Here is a 22396-nt window from a genome sequence, read left to right as displayed (position 1 = left end):
AAATGCCCCCGTGGAAACCTGACCCTCCTCACAGCTTCTTAATTGAATTCAGCTTCATAAATGCCAGCAGAATAGAACTGGCATTTCACCCTGTCCTGAGACTCTCTTAGGAAGAGGGGAGGGGAGCTCTTGTCCCCCATTGTGGACATGGCACTTTCACGGTTAAACTATTTCTCAATCTCTACTCATGATGTATTTTTACCACACTTAAAACCCATACCTGCCTGGCTGCACCTTATCAATTATTTCAATGTTATCACAGACTCAATGTGTCTAACACAACAGAGGAATCATTCTCTTTATCATTACCATTACTACTTAGAAAAAAATACTTTGCCATTAGTTCACAGTTGGCTAGAAATCTGTAAGCACGGGGCCAGAGCCTCTATTCCACAAGATCAGATGAGATTTCTGAAGGACAGACTACTGAAGAGGTGGCACGTTGACCTGATTCACCTACACAGAACATACATTCACATCCCGGTCCTTCCTCAGAGAAAATATTAATACGATGTTAGGAGGGAAGGAACAAAGTGCTCTGAGAGAAAGATCAAAGATGCATTTTGAGCACTGGCCATCTATAATAAAATCCTGCTCAGAGTTCAGGCAGAAGGAAGCAGGGAGAACAAACACGGCTCTTGTCTGCTGCTCAGCAGCCACCAGCTGGCTCCCCATTCTCTATCAGCGAGGCCTCTGCCACCAAGAGGCATCCAATTACCAATTTACCTTCTGCCCTTAGACCTGGTCTCCTGAAAGGAGCTTTTTTTTTTTTGTCTTTGCCTGGGCTGGTGTAGTAGCTAATTGAGATGAAAGGCAAGGGGAGCTACTTTTAGGACCAAAGCCATTATATTAAGTCTATCTTAACAACTGGTCAAAAAGGAATGTTCTTGACTGATTTTCTTCCCTAAATATACATATATATTGTCTGAGACCCCATCAGGAGTGATTATTTTGGAAAGCAGCTAGTTCTGCCAGCTGGGGCACCTCACAGTGATTTGCCATTATTCTTTCTTAGCTTCAGGAGCTGAAAGAAAAAGCTCCTTGAAAACAGCTGTTTGTGCATTGTGTGATCGTCTAATAAGGAACCAACAGGCCTGAGTTGCAGGGAGGTGATGGCTGAGGCTCTGTTGTTCTTTTTTCAATTAAAGGAAACGTCCACCATGAGGTCATTAACAGGAAAAGGACTTCAAATGCAAAGTATATAAGCATTAAAACGAAAAGCATTTTTTAACAAAGAATAAGAAGATTAGGGGCCTAGCATTCAAAGGCATGTTTGTGGGCATATCTGCCTGAAGTCCTGAGCAGGAATGAGAAAAAAAAAATATCACAATTGGCCAGTGTGGGGCCAGGTTGTGGAGGACTAGGAGCTGGGACAGGGGTCTGTGCTTTGATAGGAAATGTGAAGACACAAACAGCTTCTTGTTGCCTCAGTGGGGGCATTGAGAAAGAAGAGGAATAGGTGCTATGTGAGAGAGATTAGAGATGGGGTGGGGGGGGCAAGAGTCAGGGAGACCAGTTGGAGGCCAGGTGCATGTGGTTAGTGGGTATTGACAAGTGCCAGATGGTATCTTCAAGCGGAAAGCGAGAGATGCATTTCACCAACACTGAGGAAGAAGAATCTGTGGTGTGGAGGCCTATTGTACTGCTGCCTTCTACTTTCAGTAAGTTTCCCATATTTTATCTAAAGATGAAACATAAAGTAATTTTGAGTGGTCATTTCATCCCTGTTTCTGATGGGTCCCAACCACATCATTTTTACTTCATGTTATGATGCTTTTGCATGTGGTTGGGAAATTATGAAAGAGCCTCTGCTCATCACCCTGTACCTTTCCTCCTTTTTCCGTTAAGTAACAGACCTGCCTCCCACTTCACCCCCATGCCACAGGACTTCAGAAGGTACAGCTAGGTAGCAGCTGGTGGCCAACTTTTCAGATAGAATGATTGAATGCCCATGTGCAGCTTCCACTAGCCTTCGCTTCCTCCTTCTCCTCTATGGACTGGGGACAGCGCTTAGTGCTGGAGCCAGATTCCACTCGGCAGACCAGAGAAACATCCTGGAGAAAGTGGGCTGAGAAGAGAGAAGGGACCTAGACCTTGAAGGAGCTCAAGGAACAGAGCTGCCCACATCCCCTCGGCCCCTGCTGGCCTCAGGACTGTTACATGATACTTTTGTCCCCTAGGAGCCATGTGTCATCCTAGCTAATGCCCCCTCAAACATGGTGGTCATTTATGGAAGGCCCCTTTGACACGAAATTCTAAGGCAGCAAACTTACTGCATTTGACTAGAATAAATGGCAGAGAACTTTCTATTACCCAGCCTGTGATCCCTGGGAATTCTTCCAGATTTAAATGCCTATGACTCTATCTTCTACTTTAACATATTTGAGAGGAGGGGGTTACAAGATTTTTGGTGTTATATCTTTTGCCACAGATTTTAAAAGATGAAGACAGGTTTTAAGGTAAGTAGTTGTCATGGTTAATTTTATGTGTTATCTTGACTGGCCATGGTGTGCCCAGATTCAACATTATTCTGGGCATGTCTGTGAGGGTGTTTCTGGATAATCAATGGGCTCAGTAAAGTAGATGGCTCTCCCTACTGTGGGTGGTCACCATTCAATCTGTTGAGGATCTGAATAGAATAAAAGTAGAAGAGTAAAGAATTTTCCCCTTTATTTCCTGTCTCATGACTTGAATGACATCTCATCTCATCTCAGCTCATCTTCTCATGCCCACGGACTGGGGCTTAAAGTATCAGATCCTCTCATTCCCAGGACTTCAGACTTGGATTGAATTATACCATTGGCTTTCCTGTGTATCCAGCTCACAAACAGATCATGGACTTCTCAGCCTCCATACTGTGTGAGCCAGTCCCTCACAGTAAGTCTCTCTCTCTCTCCCCCTCCTCCTCTCTCCCTCCTCCTCCCTCCCTCCCTCCTCCCTTCCTCCCTCTCTCCCTCTCTCTCTCTTTCTCTCTCTCTCTCTCTCTCTCTCTCTCTCTCTCTCTCTCTCTATATATATATATATATATGTATATATACATATATACACATATATATACATACAAACACACATGTATACACACATATGTGTAGTTAGCACTTGAACGACACATGTTTGAACTGCACAGGCCCACTTATATACATATTTTATATATATATATATATATATATATATATATATATATATATATATATATGTTTGTGTGTGTATAAATATATATATGTATATATATACCTATGTCTCCATATCCCCTGGTTTCATACCCATGGATTCAACCAACCTATGATGGAAAAAAGTACAGAAGTCCTAGGAACAAATCGTCATGGATACCAAGGAACAACTTGGGAGTCAAAAATTATATGCAGATTTTCAACTGAGGGGGTGCGAGGGCTTTGGTGCCCTGACCCCCAATTGTTTAAGGATAAACTGATAAACTATATATAAATGTGTGTGTACACACACACATACACACACATATGTGTATGTATATACACATAAAAATGTGTATATATATACACATATATACATGTGTATGTATATGTATATGTATATGTATATACACATATAAATGTCTATGTATATATACATATATATGTACATATGTATGTGTATGCATATACACATATAAACAGAAAAAATTGGAATATGTTGCTCTTAGGTGTAGATAAATAGACAGATAGATGATAGACAACTTAATCTCCTCTTGGCTCTGTTTCTCTGGAGAACCCGAATACTGTGAGTACATTTAAAGAACAAAAAAAGTAGGCATTTTTACAAATGAATCAATCAAATAACATTGCCTCACAAAAATCCTTGACACATTAAAAAAAAGATAATGGTACTCTTTCCACTTATTCCACTTTCCAAGAAATCACTGAAGCTCAATAACAATTATTTTTATTCTTTATACAAGAGAATAGGAATCTTCAAATACATTTTTCTATTAGAAAGAGAAAAATAGTATTGAATGGACAGGGAAGAAATAAAACCAGTGGTAAAAGATAAAAAAACAAAAATCCCTGAATATCTACAATGCGTGGCCAGATGGGTCCATAGAGATGGGGTAGAGATGTTGTAGAGGGCAGCCTGACACCTGTATGGAATGCTCTTCTCAAAAGAGGCAACAGAACCACTGTCCAGAACTAGTAACTAGACTCAGCAATCTGCTACACTCCTACACTTTCAGTGTGCTTCTATTTTGGCAGGCACCTACCTTCTAGATCATTTGGGTTTGAACTCATTTGGTGAATTATTTCTGATAAAAAACATATAACCTTATGTCTCTTAAGGTTACTTCTAGAATTTATCTGCTTTCCATTATATTTAAAACTAGAGGCCCGGTGCACGGAATTCTGCATGGGTGAGGTCCCTAGGCCTGGCTGGTGATCAGGGCCGATCAGGCCCTTCCTGCCCCCAGCTGTTGGCTGGGGCCTTCCTTCGTTCTGTGCCACCCTCTGGTGGCCAGCGCACATTGAACTCCCGGTTGGCAGAACTCACGAGGGGGCAATTTGCATATTAGCCTTTTATTATATAGAATCATTGTTCCAAAAAATCACCTGGGCCTTCCATCTCCCTGTCCTTCAGAAAGTGTTAGGCATTTAGTGTTAAACCCTCTGGAAGAAATATATTTCCACTGGATTTTTTCATTATTCTCCCTTATTTACCACAACTACTTTCAGACAAAAATGACAATCATTGTCAATAGCTACTTTTAGACATCAATGATGGTCACTGCTCCCAAGCCAGTTTGCATTTCTTCATAAAGGAAAATAGGCTATCGAGTATTATGCTAAAATAAACACATAGGGCACCAACTGTGTTACCATTTCCACCAATCTTATAATCATATAAGGAAAAGAAGCCAAGTTTGTCTGATGTGATTTGTTCCCTTAGTGCCCATCCATGCCAGGGCTGGTTTTTCTAGCTAGTCTGTTGTTAAGGGCTATTTTGTGCCCAGTTTGAAGCTGGGCATAAAATAGAAGGAATTCACTTTAAACTGTCTCCAACATCACTGTGTCTGAGGAATTAATCTATAATAACATTTCTGGGAGATTGTTTTAGAATTTTCATTTTGAGGGCAGGCATTATTTTCCTCTAAAGAAGTTAATAGGTGGTTCTCATCCCCAGTTTCTATTTTGCATTTTACGTTGATATAATTACTGCGCTACTTCTGTTACATGATCTTTGCGTGACCCATTCTGACTACATCTGGATCTCTGAAAATCCTGCATTTATTAATCTGTATTAACCCACTTATGAACTGTATAATTTTGAGAAGGTTATCTCGTTTCTACAATGAAGAAAATACTACCTTGTTAAGGGGACCAAATGAGATAATGCATATAAAGATACCTCACCAATACTTCACCTTCTTAAGTACTATTTCTACCTTCATTAATATGGCTTATGTTTTCCATTGATAGCTTTGGTGAGTGATCCAATGAGGTGGCGTAATCAAGAAAGCTGAATGTTGCTGTTGGAGATCAACTGCACCAGACCTCTCATCACCAATGTTATCTTGTATGAAATAGCTCTGTAGAAACAATTTATGCAAAACCCTGTTGTATCACCTGGCTCTCAACCAATGAAGCTATAACTTGCAGTTCCTAACATGTCCCTCTAAGTCATCTAATTGTGTTTCCCTTTCTGAGATGCATTTGGAGCTAGAAATCTGTAATGTACTACATAAGTCATTGTTGATAAATTTCTGAAAACCAGACAGAATTAGGGAAAATTTACTATGACAATCAATGCCAAGCCCAAGGAGGCCTCTTTCACTGAAAGGCTCATCTTCCTTGGACATCTCTAACATCGTTGGTTCACCCTCCATGTCAGACTTCTGCATTTAATACTTTACCACTTATTCAACAAATTCTTGAGATCTATGGAGGCTTGAGGTGATGCTACATGGTAGATAAGATCACCACACCCTGTCTCACAGCCTACACTGGAAGGCTAAGCAAAGAACATGTAAACACACACAATACCAGTAGCTACATATAAGAAAGCTTACATGACAAAGGATCAGTTGTTATACTGAATACCAAAAGATCAGTGCATCAGTCTGATTTTATTAGAGAACTGAACAGTTATGGTGGGAGTGGACAAAGAGGGCTTTCTAAACTACCCAGGAAGTGAGTCTGTCCAGTAAGGATGCAGGATTTCCATGGGTGGTTGTGTAGGCTGCACATGGCACAATTCAGCAGGTGCCTTTGGATGGAAGAGGAATAAAAAATAATACAATATCTGGTCACTGAGAAAACACAAGAAACATAGGTTGAGTAATCAATGGACAAGTGAGAAAAAAAGGAAAAACACATTCCACAATGGATTTTGTAATTTTTTTTGTTGGATAAGATACCTCTGTTACACAAGACTTTTGCCCATTACAAGGATCTTTGTGAGTCTTAGAACAACTGTATCTCAGAGCTAGAGGAGGTGTCAGAGTTTAACTGAACTCTCACATCTAACTGGTTGAGGAAGCTGAGGCCCAAGGCCGCACAAACACTGCTGGTGAATAACAGAGGCTGGGGTACTAAGGATCATGAAAACCCCTAATAGTGAGAAGGGGCCCTGATGCCAACAAGCAGGAGAGACAAACTCAAAAGTTTAGTCTTATACCGGTGGCAAAGTGATGGAGAAAATATTTATATCAAATCAAAATGAGCTTGCTTTTAATAATTCAATCAGTTTCACCCAATAATAATTTTTAATATGAATTACTCCTTAATTTTACTATTAAAAATGTCTCTGGCTCTAAATGGTTTGGCTCAGTGGGTAGAGCATCAGACTGCAGACTGAAGGGTCCCAGGTTTGATTCCAGTCAAAGGCACATGCCGGGGTTGCTGGCTGGATCCCCAGTTGGGGGGCGTGCAGGAGGCAGCTGATCAATGATTCTCTCATCAATGATCTTTCTATCACTCTCTCCCTCTCTCCTCCTCTCTGAAATCAATAAAAAAAATACTTAAAAAATGTCTCTGGAAGAGAATAGATATACTCTTATTCTGAGCTATTCTGGGAATAGTATTTATCAATGAAACCATATAAATAAAGAGATTATGACACCATTCGTGTGATTGCCTTCTAAATAAATTTAAACTCATCGTGTGTGATTTTCTTTGTGACTGAACTGTTTATTTTTCCTCACTGTTTATATTAGACACTTTGGATGCCTACATGATGAGATGTCTTATATATAGTGTTTACTGCAAAAGGACCATTTCCTCAAGCATAAAACTTCTGGACACTGTTCTCACACAGGCTATATAGATACTGTGCATAGATTGATCAGTGCTAAAACATCATTTCTGTCAAATATTATGACATGATATGATTCTGTGCAACAAATAATAATACTTCAGTGCCCCAAGGAAATAGGTAAAAAGGGATGCTGCCCTGTAACCCATAAATAGCAATTTGTCATACTTCCATTGACTTCGAAACACAGTCTTCCGGAAGCCTCTTCCCTCTTTTCAATAATATTTGTTTTGATCATCTAAGATGGAAAGAATCATATCAAATAGCAGTATTTTGTATGTCATAAAAGCATGGTGAGTAATCTTTCTGTGTCCTCCCTTTAAAAATTTTTGCCATGCGTAAGAAAATCAGGGAAGATGGGCTGTCACTCAAGGCTACCTTATCAGTGATGTCTCTTCAATGCTCATTTCCACACAAAACCTTGAAGGTGGAGGAGACATCTGGGCTGCCCATGGTTGCCTGTCCTCTCCCCTTGACCACTTCCCATCTCAGTAAATGTGTGTCTATTGGAGTTTATAGAATCCTTTCTCCACATGGGAAAGACTTACAACCTTCAATGTTCACAAGTGCTCATCTGGGGCATGAGATGACAGGCACCCTGATCTCCAGAACTATTTCTATTAGAGCCCAGTCCTTGTCTTAAGCCCATGGTCATCCATGTGTTACAATAGCCCAAAAGGGCCAAGAACTAAATAAAAAATATAAATCAACTTGAGCAAACTGCATTCTAGCCCCGGTTTTTATAGGTTGTGTAGGCTGTTGGATTGAAGAGTATTGAATGTCAGGGCATTTTAGTCTGGGGGAGTACATCGTTCTGGGAGCTACACAGCATTCTCTTTGGAAGGTTCCAAAAAATCTCACTAAAATGTGCCGATACTTAGTGCCTCTGATAACTAAATAGAGCCAAAATACAGTGATAAGCTCATATCTTTTCTTGTGTAAAAACAGTTAAAGTGTGGGAAATGGATTATAATGAAATAAGGAAAAAATGGGGGGAAAAATGCTAAAATAGCAAGTTCAAGTCATCAGGCTGAGAGATGGCTTTTGAGCCTACCTTTAATGTGGTTTTGTGACTTGCTGTTTTGCAGGTGCTGGTTCGTTTTTTTACACCTTATAAGAACCACCTTCTTAAAGGCCAATTCATAGTGAGTGAAACACTGACAAGAGAGATTCATTTAAAATAGGATTTTCTATTTATAAGAGAGAAAGATGAATTTTCTGCACATGGGCTTTGTTTGGTTTTGTCCTGCCTGCCCTCTCATGGCTGTGGTGAACTAGAGTCACTTGTCATATGATATGGTAAGTAAAGAGCACTCCTGCCAACGGGATCATGAGTCACAGACAGTAGAGGGGCAAAGATAAATTGTCCAGAGGAAGGCTGGGAGTATAAGAGAGTTCTCAGAAGGCTAAGGCCAGGTGGATGTTTGGCCACCGTGGTTTTTCCTTGGAAGGATGACACTTCTTTTCATCCAGTCCACGGAAAAACTGTATTACTCAGACAGGGAAGACACAGATGACCAAGCAGCACACTTCTCAGGAAACCACAACCCAGCTTCAGCCAAGAAAGTATTATTCTTGTAAAGTGAGAGCTTTCCCTTTCTGGCAACTTTCTGTGTTACTTCACTTCATCTGGTGAAAAACGAGAGGTAGACTGTTGTTGGGGAAAGTGAGGGAGGTGTGTAGAAATCTAGGTGTTAGCCTGCCAATGCTCTGGGCTGACTGGAGTGAGTTTATTGGATTCTGTGCCTGACTTTCCTCAGGATCAAGTTGAGAATGGAGGATGGGATGGATCAGGAAGGTCCTCCTCAGTTTTGAAACTCTGACTCAGTGTTCTCCAGAGGAACCAAGTGTTTACTTGAGAATCTGAAAGAATTCAGAAGTGGGCTGCCTCATCCAGCCACAGATCCTCTCTTACATCAACTGAGCCCCACCCAAGGGCCAGCCCAAGGTGGCCAGCAGCATGGAACGTTAGCAGGCCAGGACCTAATAATGCTTTTAGCCTAGGTGGTGCCACTTCTGTACATCTCTTAAAAATGTCATCTGCTAAAGACATTCAACATTTTAAAAATTCTATGAACTTTACTGTTTCTAAAAATATCATGCCAGCTTTGCCGCTAAATAAAACCTCTCTTCCAAGGATGAGTCAGACTCATTTTGCATCAATGGCTCCACATACTTGAGCAACTGTGTTGCTTTTCCAATGGACTTACTTGTGGTGAAGACGTTTTTCCATGTAGAGCTCCAGTAGAGCTCATTTCTAAGAAACTTCCAATTTTCCTGGAGTAAGATGAAGGCTTCAGTGTCCAAGAAGAAGGATGTCTTGCTCCAGGGTGACTTCTGAATCCTTGTCAAAGCTGACTTTGGCCTTTGAGATCAAACTTTGTTCTATCTAATCTCAAATATATTTCTTTTTTCTCTCTCTCTACCCAGTTCTTATTAATTGATGCAAACATTGAATATTAGTGCCCAGGCTTTATCTTCTAAGACACTTCTAAGTGGTATTATTTCCATTTCATCATCTCCTATCAACTATAAGTTATATCAAAATGAGTTGGTCCTTTAACTCCACACAAAAAAACAAACATTGGTAACTTTATGATTATTATTAATTTCCTCCTTGCACTGATAAGTTTCCCAGTGACTCTAGGGCTCCATAGCAGATGGTGGTTTTCCTGTCCGATGGTGTGGGTGCCTGTTAAATGTTACATGTGTGGCTTCTGTCATCTGAGTCCAGCATAATGTCACATGAATTAACTGTCGGTTGATAATATTTTGGGAAACCAAAGATGGTCATTGCTGTTATTTAGATCAAAATCTGAAATGTCATGAAAATCACTCAAAAGGAGCAAGTCATAGGAAAGGGAGAAATGAAAAACTTCTTTTACTTTTCAAAGGATTATTTAATAATTTAGTTCCCAGCTGATCAACTCAACCAAGATCTTTAGGACTTCAAACCCATCTGAGAAGCAACTGGGGTCATAAATTGTAAATGGAAACAATAAAATAAATGATTTCATTTCCCTTCCCAGACCATTTTTTTTTTTGCCATAACATAGGGGTATACAATGGCTCCAAATAAATGCAAAATAAATGAACTTTGACACACTCAGCAGCTCTTCCAGGGCCATCGGTTTATTCCCCTCTTATTATGACATTATACTAACTTCATCCTTCATTCCTACAGACCAAGTTAACTAAAAGGAAGCAAGATGATTAAAAAAAACAACCACTTATTCTAGGAAAACCTCTCTAATGAAGTGTGACTAGTATGATAGTGTGTGGGCATGTGAGCAGTTCTGAGGTGCTTCCATGCCTGTGGGAGACCCTATGGTTTCTATTTAGAATTATTAAAACAGAGAACTATTACTTCACATCAGGTTTTCTAAAGTTTGGCTTTCTTATACTTAAAAATTTATATCCTATTATTTCTGACTTCTGGAATATTTTTAAATCCAAATGCAATTTCCCATTTAAAACCTGTTTTTCTTTAGTTTCTTTACCTGAAAATTTTGTCTCCCTAATTTTTTTTCCTTTTTTTTTTTTTGCATGTGCAAGTATATTGTCAGAACAAGCCAGCAAAATGTATGTTTTTCTTAATTTGTATGTTTTGTTGTATACTTTGTATGTAATATTTCTTTTGTTCTGAAAACAAATGATTTCTTCACATCTTGTGATCTAATTGATATACCAAATAAGGTTATTCTATCTATTTGTAGGCAGTTATAGGGAAAGACTCAAATGAAGATGTATAATTGATAGACTAGTGACTTATCTTCAAGGAGAGCCAGAACCAACAACACATTTAAGCAGAACCCAGGCCATAAATGCAAATAATTGACATCTACTAATAATTTATGCAATGGTTACAGAAATCGGTTAACAGAAATTTTAAATGGTGACAATTTCTAAGCAATACCTCCAAACTAATGGCATGTGGCCATCAGATGTACCAGTTTGTCCTCAGAAGGAAAGCAAATGGGATAAGAACAGAGCAGCAGAAACATGCCCAAATCAATGGGAAGAGTAGAAAGATATTCCTCAGCCAGGTTTCAAGATCATCTTTTACTCACTAATCCTTCCCACATATTTCCTCCTGAAATTTTATCATCTCTGAGAGGCTTTCTAACTTGCTTCTCCCTGTGGATTCCAAGATAACAGCGGGATAAAAATAACCAACTACTCCAGTAAAGCGATTAAAAACATCAGCATCACGAGCAACCCTTCACAGATCTTTTCCAAGTTTTTCATGAAAGTCAATATGGACCCATGTTCTCTGGCCATAAGGAGGCCCGGCAGCACGTTCTCAAGTTTCCAGTGCTCCTGGGTGTTCTGAGGGCTTGATCCTGCTCTTCCTTTCTTTGGCTGGCCTGGCCCTCTGATCTTGTACCATAGTCCCCATCAACACAAAGGCTTTTCATAGCTTCCCCCTCTGGCTTCCTTCTGCATGCAGCATCCTCTGGTTCAGACAGAAAAATCTCAGCAGGGTCCTAAGATATATCTTCAAATGTTAATGAGCACCAAAAGCAAACACAACAGAAATCTTTACTACCTACACCAGTGATGGCGAACCTATGACACGCGTGTCAGCACTGACACGCGTAGCCATTTTTGATGACACGCAGCCGCTGAGGCGGCCACATGCCGAGGATGAAACATTTGCTACTCCTGAGGATGAAACATTTGCGAAAAAATGTTTTTTCCTCAAAGTGACACACTACCCGAGTTATGCTCAGTTTTTTGGCGAAGTTTGACACACCAAGCTCAAAAGGTTTCCCATCACTGACTACACTGTGTTTATATCAAACATAGCTGCATTCCTGGGCTATGTGACTTTGCTATGGAGCCGAGTTTTTATTAGAGATGGTTTTATTTGCTTGGTTACCTTACATTATTTATAACTAGGGCTCAGTGTTGGAGCTTCTCCCTTATGAAAGCTGACTGAGCAGACAATTAGAAAAGTCAGCATTGGTCCAAGAAGTCATTGGCTTTTAGTTTTAATGATGTTTTAAGAGCCTATTGTTCCTAACAGGATTGTTTTAAAATTAGCAGTATCTGGTTTATTATAGAGTAGTAATTTGATCAGGCTTCTCTCAGAACAGAAATCATACCAGTCACACACTCTCTAGCCTGTTGTCTGACTCCAAAGTATTCTTGTGTCAAATCCAGTGTCTGAGGCCAGACGCTGCCATCACACCATGACTTCCATTCACACATGCCCTCACAGGAGAGAATGTGGTACGTCTGAGTCCCATCCCAAGCACTTTAGCCCACCCTAGACAACTAGATGGTCAGTCAACAAGAATGTGGAGTGTGCTGTATAGATGGCAGAGCCTTGCATCAGAGAGCAGAAGTGCTAGTTATCCATTAAGTGCTGCTTATCCATTAATTACATGGCAAACTCTTTCAAATTTTATAGTTGTAACTCAAGAAATCTACCGATTTTTTCTTAATTATCTGATAGAATATATTAGCATAAAGTCAATTGGATTCACTTAATGTTCAGGTTATGTGACAACAGTCAAATCACTTATTTGACTAAACTTTGATGCATTTATCAAATATTTATGTGTCATGCAAACACAATTCTTTAATAACCTTTCAAGCAAGTTCTGTTGCTTGGGACAGCATCTGAGAAGGTGTTACAGAGTTATTCATCTTCAGTTTAGAGATAAACAGAGACATATAGCTCACTGCTCCCAAAACACTGGGGGTACTTTGAAAGCTGAAAGCTGGTTGGTTGATAGTTGCCACTGAGCACCTAGGATATACAGGATTCAATGCTTCCAGCAGCTGAAGATATATTTCTGCACATAAAATGTTTGTACTCATTCATTTATAAGAATCCCCAGTGCAAACACAGTGACCCTGAATTGTGAAGCAGATGGAAGACAGCTGCAGCTTGTCTATCTTCTGATGACCTGGTCACAGAGCTGACTCTTATTGGAGGCAACTTCACCTTCAAGCTTTGGTTTTGTTAAATTTTATTACTGCAGATCTCTCCCACTCTGTCTTTTGCACTCAGATGGGAGAGCAGGCAGCTATCTGTCCCATCTGTGTAAATAGTACCTGTAGTCCCTTTTGCTCTGCTGTCCTCAGGGTGGCTGCCCTTGTCTCATGCACTTAATCATATCATTTTAATGAGGGAGGGATCTGCTTTCCAGGGACAGAGCTAGCTGTGTACATGTGTGCATCTCACACCTTTTCTAAAGCTACTAGAGGCCCGGTGCATGAAGTTCATGCACTCAGGGGGTCTCTCAGCTCGGTCTGTGCCCTCTCACAGTCCGGGAGTCCTTGGGGGATGTCCAACTGATGGTTTAGGCCCGTTCCCCATGGGGAGTGGGCCTAAGCCATCAGTTGGACATCCTTAGCACTGCCACGGAGGCAGGAGAGGTTTCTGCCACCACCGCTGCACTCCCCAGCCATGAGCCTGGCTTCTGGCTGAGCAGCGCTCCCCCTGTGGGTGCACACTGACCACCAGGGGGCAGGTCCTGCATTGAGCATCTGCCCCCTGGTGGTCAGTGCGCATTACAGCAACCCGTCGTTTCTGCCATTCGGTAGATTTGCATATTAGCCTTTTATTATATAGGATTCCGTCTTTCATTTGGAAAATTCTTTTCTCAAATATTCTCAGGTCCACCACATTTCAGGATTACGAAACCATAAAGTAACAAGTTTTCCCCCAATCTGTACCAGTTCTGTGTGCATCCATATTTCCTCAGTTTAACTTTGATTGTTTATGTGTGTATAACATGTACCGCTGTGTGTGTGTGGGGGGGAAGGGGAGCTTCTTTAGTAGAAGCTTAAGACAGATAAATATTTGATATACATTGGTAAGCTATTCTATCTAATCTTTGTTGTGGCTGTTTGGACTTTCAACTCTTAATATCCACCCCTCTTCGAAAGTGGCACAATTGATCTGGTAAAGATCTAAATAATTCTTGGATTTATTACTGGAATAAATTGATGCCTGCCTTTTTAAGGATACTCATAATAATATTGTTTCAGTAATAGCGGCAACTCATTTGCAGTGTCGAAGATGTGCAGTTTGTTTGCACCAAGAGGTTTAAAATTCCAGTATGGGAAGTGCTGCTTTTTGTTCATTACTTCTAGCAGAAGTTCAAATGTTATATAGAAAAGTGTCCCCATGATCTAATTCCATACAAAACACTGTTCTGCTTATTTGTGTGATCTGAGCATGTAAGATTAAAAATAGATCCTTACATGTCATTATACATGTTTGTCCAAATCTTTAGGATGTATGAAACTAAGAGGGAGCCCTAATGTGAACTATGGACTTTGGGTGATGAGGATGAATCCGTGTAGGTTTACCAATTGTAACAAAGGTACCATCTGATTTAGGATGTTGATAATGGGGAGGCTGTGCATGGGGGTTGGGGGCAAATGGGAAATCTCTTACCTTCCCCTCAATTTTGCTGTGAGTCTAAATCTTCTCTAAAAAAATAAAAGTCTATTAAAAATAGAACTTTCAAATCAGCTGTTAGGATGATGCAGATGTTTTTGTTCCTACAACACCCTCCAGAGATAGTTGTAAGAATAAATGAAATGACTTTTGAGAAAAACACAGAAATCCTTGAACCAGAGGCATTCCCACAAAGGAAATGAAATATAAGACATGCATAGATTCACAACAATGGAGCAATAGCAATAAAAACAATAGCAGCATTTTGAGTCTGGAATTCCTAACCTTAATCTATGTATAATTGCATCTCTGTGACTTAATATGCTTTTTTGAGAGACTATCAAGATAATTTCAAATTGGTAATTTGAAGCCCCAAGACCTAATTCTCTTGGTATAAAAATATTGCACTCCTTGGTACAGGCGTACAGGTATATCCTGTGGAAGAAGCATTGCTCAAAGAGTATATTAAGCACCAAATTGAATATTACTTCAGTATAGAAAATTTGGAACGGAACTTCTTTCTTAGGAGAAAGATGGATTAACAGGTTTCTTGCCTATTTCATTTCCCTGATTACAGGTTTCCACCGTGTTCAGGCTCTCACTACAAACCTTAATCTCATTTTAGAGGCATTGAAAGATAGCAAAGAAGTGGAAATTGTGGGACGAGGAAATGAGAAAAAGGATAGAACCAGAAAAATGGCCAATTCTGTTTCATGTAGGGTGCTACAAACAGACTTCTCTCAACTGATTGACTGCCCAGAGTTTGTACCAGGCCATGCCTTTTATTCACATGCAGGTGTGCTTAAACTTTTTTCAGTCAGGGTGATGATCTACTGATGCTCTGGATGTCATTTGATCAAAATATGCAGAGGAATAGGTGACTCACTGAAATGTCATTATAAATATTGGAACAAATCGTGCTGCAGAAATGAAAGTGACCAGAGTTACTTCTTTGCAAGAATGTCTACTCCCAACTCCTTGTGGAGGACGTTGCGTCAACACTACAGTGGAGATAAACACCCATGTGATGATGATGATGAGAGACAGACCAGAGGACTGCTGTTGTTTTTATAGGAGCTGCCCATTTGTGTGCAAATAACCTGGGCTGCATGTGCTACGTTTTATTCTGGAAATATTCCAAGATTCTGTCTTTCCCTTTTAGACTTGTGTACTTGTGTCCAGATCAATAAAGTAGAAATAGAGAGGCTTGAGTGGCATTTCCCAGATTGTTAGGTCCTTTGCTATTTAATTTGCCCCTCTTTTATAGTGTACTTTATCTCACATGTTGTCATAATATTTCACATGGATTTTAAGATTTATTAATGTGGATAAGAAATTTAAGAAATGAAAGTATTTTTTTCACTCTTTAAAATTTATTTTTTATACACTAGTGTGAGGCACCTGCCATCAAAAAAGCACTGATGGACAGTCTCACAGATAACTTTATTCATTGTTTCTTTGATTGCCAGCCCTCTGTGCCTCTAAACCTAGAAAGCAATGTGGGCAAGTGTTTTAAAATTTGAAGAAATATTTTTAAGGTTTTTAAAATAAATATATGCTGTCTGTATAAGTTAGATTAATATATTGTGTGAATGTGGGGTCCAAGATGACATTTTTAACCTGCTCATGAACAGACATTAGTTGAGTAAGATAAAATAGAAAACACTTCTTCCACAGAGTAGGTAAGATAGGTTAGTCAAGTTGGTGACGCCTGTCCTTAAGCAATTTATGCATTATTAATAAAATTACAGGAATAAAATTAAAAGAATTCCACTCTTAGTCAAAAAGAAAAGTATCAAGTTTGTGTCAGTAATATAGTGGCCTTTAGGGACAAAAAAGAACTGGGGAAAATTAAAATTATTTTAAAAATAATACTTCTATGCTGCGCTTTGAACTTTTTATTTCCAATACTGGATTATTTAACTAGATCCTCAATTTTGGAATTGCCACTACTTAGACACTTCTGTAATTAAAGTCCCAGTACTGCCTAGATTCAGTATTCTAATTTCTATTCAAATCACTTTCTTTCACAATATTTTACCTATATTCCAAGATCTCATTAAAAATTTACCTCTTCCAAAAAGACTTTCCTGACTATCACAACCAGTTTTCAGTATTTCTATTGTATTTGTATCATGCCACCCAAAATATATCTGGTCCTCCCATCAGACAGGTGGGCTACTCTAAAGTAAAGTTATTCTATAGAGAATAGCTGTGATCTCTTGAGCTACACTAAGGTAAACATTATAATGATCTTGTATCCTCATCATACCTAGCACTTTGCTAGACACGGAACTTACCAATTGTTTGTATTCCAGAAATAGCATCCCAAAGACAGCACAGTTTATGAAAAATCTATTATTTCCTTATACTCCACATACCTCCAGGTTGCCTCACACACCAATATCCTCTATCCTTGGCTACTTGTCTACAAGGCTGCAGCAAACTCCATTTCTGCACATTTCTTCCAATTTAAGGTTTACTAGATGTCAGGCACAATATAGCCCTTTACATATCCTGACTCATTAAATCCTTTCAACACCCCTATTATATAGTACTAGAGGCCCGATGCACGAAATTCGTGCAAGGGGCTTGGCCCTCGCAGCCCCGGCTGCCTCGGCCAGCCCGCTTGTCCAGAAGGTCATCTGGAAGGATGTCCAGATGGTTGTTCTGCTGTTCAGTCTAATTAGCATACTAGCTCTTTATTATATAGGACTGTTCACTCTATTAGAGATGAGGAGACTGAGGCATGTGCAGGGCAGTGGTTTCCCTAGACCACTGAGCTAGTTAGTGTAGAATGAGGATGGAACTCTGGAACTGCCAACTCCAAGTGCAGTGGCAGCCCCAGGTTATGCCAAAAGGTTTGTGTTTATTGTTGGCTGTTTGTTGGTGTTGTGTGTGTGTTCATGGGATGGCTCATACAGCGAATGGGCATCCGGCCCTGATTCTGAGGTCTATAATCTGAGTGGTCCTGGCATGTCTTTTAGCTCCTCTAAAGCTTAGTTCAGATTGAGTATGTGATTCCATCATCTTATTGGAGCCACAAAGAGGGACACATACACACTTGTGTTATTATGATGATGATTATATGCTGATGCCAGAACAAGGACATTGATTTTTGCATTTATTACTGTCTTACACCAAAGATACAGTGTTTTGTGTGCATGTGTTCTTCTAGCTGTTTAATAAATGCTTGTTGATTAGATCATTGGCTAGTCTTAGAAGTGGATTCTGATTAAACAACACTGTATCATAAGAGAAATGGTATCATTTTTGAGCATTATTTTCTCTTTAGGAAAAAAATAAACAGACTTGGGTTTGGAGGACAAATATAATAATATAGGATGTTTTCATTTTAGCAACTAAATTACTTGAACTAGAGGCCTGGTGCACGAATTCGTGTATGGGTAGGGTACCTCGGGGTGGCCTGTGGGGATCAAGCCCCAGCTTGTGCCCCCAGGCTCTCAGCCTCACAGCCCTGCCTGGCACTCTGCCATGGCCTGGTGGCACCCCCTCACCTGCTCTACCATCCCACCTGTGGGGTGATGGGTCAGGGCTGGGCCCCTCACCCCCGCCACCGCTGGTTGCCATCTGTGGGGCGATCAGCAGGGAGATCGGGCCCCCGCTCACACCTGCCTTGGCCTGGTGCTGCCCACTCACCTGCTCCACCATCCTACCATGGTCCCGCTCTTGCCGGGACCCATCGGGGCCAGCATCGCCTCCACTGCTGCCGCTGCCAGTGCTGCATCACCAACACCTTCCATGTTCCGTGCAGCCCCTGGTGGTCAGCACACGTCATAGTGAGTGGTCAAACTCCCAGTTGAACTCCCAGTCGAACAATTTGCATATCAGGCTTTTATTATATAGGATTATGAAATTTTCCAGGCATGACCAGTTAATGCAAAGACCATGAGTAAGAGTTTCACTCGCCACAATACATAAAATGCCCGTCTCCTATTCCTGTGACCCCAAAACACTAAGACTGTCTTGCTGTGGATTTTGCAGAAACTGGATTCCGGCACCTGTGTTCTCAGTCAATGAGGAGGTCAGGTCAGGACCCCATTCTATCAACAGCTGCTGTGAGTTCTACAGAAAATGCTGCACAGACTTTATAACCACGTGGTCACCTGGCCTCAGGGAACAATTTGTGACCTGGGTTTTACCGCAGCCTGTCTACTCGCTGCTTTCCTTGTTTGCTTACTTTCTGCTTCAGTCAGAGCTGTGTCTTACTATTATGACCTAATGGCATCACAATTTTTCCAAACTTGCCAGAACTTTCTGGAATATACTCAAAGAAAGCAGTCACTCTGCTTTTTGTTAGTTGGCCCTCATTTGCAGCGTCTGTGTCAGAGCTGGAATCAATGAGTCACACTCGCTGATCAAAGGGGTGATTTCAGTGGAGGAAGAGGATGTGGAAGGCCCCAAGCTCCCTTCCTAGAAAAAGCTTCAAGTCAAATGCAGATAACGGATGTTGGGTGACCAAAGGCTTAAACCACATTGACCATTTCTTATGACACTTTCATTTCCTTGGAAATCCTAAACTAGGCACATATGCAATGTAATTCAATTCTTCCAGCTCCAGGAGGTGGGGTTGAAGTAGGGAAAAACAGAAAACAGTAGAAAGTAGAGCTTAAATATTTCACACTCAGCGATATGCACAAAGCCCCCTGGCAGTTTTCAGTGTTTGGGGGTTATAGGTCCTTTAACAATCTGAGGCAAAGCTCCATGTTCTCTGCTGTCTTCCTCAACACAGCTTTCTGAACTTGTATTGGAGGATGCCCAACACATAGTGGGTCTGTTTCTCAGAAAACAGCCCAACTCTAACTGGGAGAGCTGGTCAAGAGGTCACAGACGCAGGGCACACCAGCCACGAAGAGATGGTATTGCTCTAACCTGGGTTCTGTTTCTTAAAGTCCTTGGTGTGGAATTTGAAATGTTTGAGGACAGAGATGGAAAGTGGAACTGCGATGCCCCAGTCCTTTTAATTTTGACCCCCCAAAATATATGCTAAGCCCTGATAACACACATTTCACCATACACATTAGACAGAAAAGTCATACTGTACTCAGTCAAGGGTTATGTCAGATGTCAGAGCTGTCTTATTGGTAGTGTTGGCTGAGAAGGAAGGAGATGGAGTTTGTGTAGTAGAAAAGTTAAACTTTCATTTTGAGAGCAGTGCTAAATGACATGCTGGCTTGAAACAGGATGGATTACTTTCCTAGGGTGGCCATAACAAAATGCCACAGTCTGGGTGTCTTAAACAACAGAAGTCTACTTTCCAGTCCTGGAGGCTGGAAGTGTGAGATCAAGTTGTGGGTAGGGCTGCTTTCTCCAGAGGTCGCTCTGTTTGGCTTGTAGATAGCTATCTTCTAACTGTTTCTCCTAATGGTCTTCAATCTGTGTATATCTGAGTCCTAATCTCCTCTTCTTATAAGGACACCAGTCATATGGGATTAGTGTCCACCTAATCCTATATAATAAAGAGCTAATATGCTAATTAGACCGAACAGCAGAACAACCATCTGGACTACATTCAGGATGACTGTCCAGATGACCTTCTGGATGAAGCCAGGGCTGCGAGGGCTGGCTGAGGCTGCGGGGGGCTGGGAGGACTGGCCGAAGCTTCGAGGGCCGAGCCCCTTGCACGAATTTCGTGCATTGGGCCTCTAGTTAATAATGATAGTGATCTCATTTAACCTTAATTATCTCTTTAAAGATTCTATCTCCAAATATAGTCACATTCTGAGATTCTGGGGGCTATGACTTTGGGAAGAAACTTAAATCAGCCCATAACAGATTATGTCCATGTCTGTATTTCCTTTCCAAATCTATAGGAAGTAATATTCAGTTAAGAGTTTAGGAAATGTCCTTATAAGCCATATGTAGTCCTATACTGTTATTTAAACATTTTGTGTTGGTCTTCACATGTTGGCTCACTAGGTGATAAGAAGTTTGATAGCTAGTTGATATTTTTTCTCTCATAGTTTCCAGCACAGGGCTGAGCATATGCTAGGTTCTCACTATACACTTGGGATTCAAGGACTAATTATTCTAATTTTGGCACACTGTCATTTTCTTAATCTTCTGAGACCTTAATCTGTGCTCTGGCTTCTCTTAAACTAGTAAATAGGTGAATGGACCTGACATCTGATACAAGACTTACAGTGTACAAAAGGCATATAAGGAAGGTCTGTTGAATGACTTAATATGTTGAATAAATTATAGTCATTTTTTCTAACTGACCTCTGCCTCTGCATTAAAATCTCTGCAGAGCCAAAGTGATCTTGTGAAAGAAGAATAAAATTCTTCAATACTACAAAGCTATAGTGATCAAAACAGCATGGTACTGGCATCATAACAGAATCATAGACACACAGAACAGAAAGCCCAGAAATAAACCAACATATACATGATCAATTAATATATGAAAAAGGAGGCAAGACTATATAGTGGGGAAAGGACAGTTTCTTCAAGTGGTGTTGGCAAAACTGAATAGATAATTGCAAAAAATTAAAACTGAATCACTTTCTTACACCATATATAAAAATAAACACAAAATAGATTAACAGCTTAAATGTAAGACCAGAAACCATAACAAAACATAGGCAATAAACGTTTTGATGTCAGGCTAAGAAATACTATTTTTATATGTCTCCTCATGTAAGGACAACAAAATAAAAAATAAATAGGTGGGACTACATCAAACTGGAAAGTTTTTGCACAGCAAAGAAACCATCAACAAAACAAAAAGGCAACCTATTGAAGGGAGAAGATACTTGCAAATGATCCTCTATAATAAAGAACTAATATGTTAGGCGGAACAGCAGAACGACCGCCCAGTCATCCTTCTGGACGACAACCCAGAGGACCTTCCAGATGAAGCTGAGGCTGTGAGATCCAGTCGAGGCAGCTGAGACTGCGAGGGCCGAGCCCCTTGCATAAATTTCTTGCATTGGGCCTCTAGTATATTTCATAAGAGGTCAATATCTAAAATATATAAAGAACTCATACAACTCAACATAAATAACAAACAAATAATCCCATTTTAAAAATGGGCAAAGGACCTGAATAGACATTTTTTCAAAGAGGTCATATAGATGGCCAAAGGACACATGAAAAGATGCTAACACCACTAATCAGGGAAATGCAAGTCAAAACCACAATGAGATATCAGCTCATACCTGTCAGATAGGCTATCATAAAAAAGACAACAAATAATAATATGGAGAAAGGGAACTCTCATGCACTGTTGGTGGGATTGCAAATTTGTGCAGACACTAGGGAAAACAATGTGGAAGTTCCTCAAAAAGCTAAAAAATGGAATTACCATGTGATCCAGCAATTCCACTTCTAGGTATCACCCAAAGAAAGCAAAAGCACTAATTCAAAAAGATATGTGCACCCCTATGTTCAATGCAACATTATTCACAATAGCCAAGGTAATGAAAGCAACCTAGCTGTTCATTGATAGGTGACTGGATAAAGAAGATTTGGTATATATGTACAATAGAATACTACTCAACCCCCTCTCCCGCCCCCAGTGAAGGAAATCTTACCATTTTCAACAACATGGATAGAGGGTATTATGTTAAGTCAGTGGTCGGCAAACTGCGGCTCTGTTGACTAATGAGTTTGCCGGCCACTGACCTAGACTCTCGATTCCAATAATTACAGGCTGTTGTTGTTCCTTGTGATTAAGCTCCTATCCAGTGGTCGGCA

General features: G+C 40.4%; 1 long non-coding RNA gene across 1 annotated transcript; it reads left to right on the top strand.

The window, feature by feature from the left end:
• The first annotated feature begins 833 nt into the window (after window positions 1-833).
• LOC307114641 lies at window positions 834-7049 on the top strand. Its single transcript, XR_013815025.1, has 3 exons — window positions 834-1661; window positions 2715-2877; window positions 5424-7049. It is a non-coding gene; the product is annotated as an uncharacterized lncRNA (long non-coding RNA).
• The last annotated feature ends 15347 nt before the right edge of the window (window positions 7050-22396 follow it).

This window comes from Cnephaeus nilssonii (assembly GCF_951640355.1).
Source record: "Cnephaeus nilssonii genome assembly, chromosome: 1".
Classification (NCBI taxonomy): domain Eukaryota; kingdom Metazoa; phylum Chordata; class Mammalia; order Chiroptera; family Vespertilionidae; genus Cnephaeus; species Cnephaeus nilssonii.
This window is presented reverse-complemented; position numbering and strand designations above follow the sequence as displayed.